This window comes from Parasteatoda tepidariorum, chromosome 10, assembly GCF_043381705.1.
Source record: "Parasteatoda tepidariorum isolate YZ-2023 chromosome 10, CAS_Ptep_4.0, whole genome shotgun sequence".
Taxonomy (NCBI): Eukaryota; Metazoa; Arthropoda; class Arachnida; order Araneae; family Theridiidae; genus Parasteatoda; species Parasteatoda tepidariorum.
Genome location: NC_092213.1, coordinates 66,795,986 through 66,796,794, shown reverse-complemented (window position 1 = coordinate 66,796,794; position 809 = coordinate 66,795,986).

Here is an 809-nt window from a genome sequence, read left to right as displayed (position 1 = left end):
TTTTAAAAAAACAGGGATGAGATTCTTCCGCGGATTTCCGCTTTTATTCAGATTTTTCCCGCTAATTTCCGCTGAAATTTTTTTTTGCTCAAGTTAAAATATTTTATGAGGAATTTAATTTTCCGCGGAGGGAAATTATTGAAGTCCCTTTTCCTGCCTCTAAAGTTTCTCTAAAAATCATTTCCTTGGGATAAAACTGGTTGACCTTTATACAGGGATGAGATTTTTTTTGTCTCTCGAATTTCAGCCTTTTTATCAAAACTCCGATTCTCTAAAAGTTTCGTTTTTTTTTAAATAAATATCCCGTTTTTTTATTTTTTAAATTCAGTCATTGAAGTAAAATAATTATATTTATTTCCGATTTTCAAAGATAAACAGAAAATTCAATCTACGCCCTAGCTGCTGACCCTTCCCAGGGTGCGTAGCGTTTGTAAAAAGTACTTAAAGGTGCTTTTTTGGGGATTTCGTTTTTATAAGCTTTTAAAGGTGCTTTTTTCAGCTGGCGTTTTTAAAAAGTGCTTTTTTTCCGAATAATTTTTTTTCTTTCCTTCAGTGATATCTGGTGGATCCCATGCATTTCACGAAAAATGGGGAGTTTGCTACGTAATCATTGACGCGGACTTCATGTCGTACCCATGTTATGACTTGCGCATGCGCACACTTGAAACCGAAACCAGAGTGCTCCAATTCGGATAGAGAATATCAGATCCTTATGAAATGTTTTTCTTTTTAATTTAATTTATTTTTGTTCTTGTTTATTTTATTTTACTTCTAACACTTTTTTTGACGTAGGGGGTAAGGGTACTTTT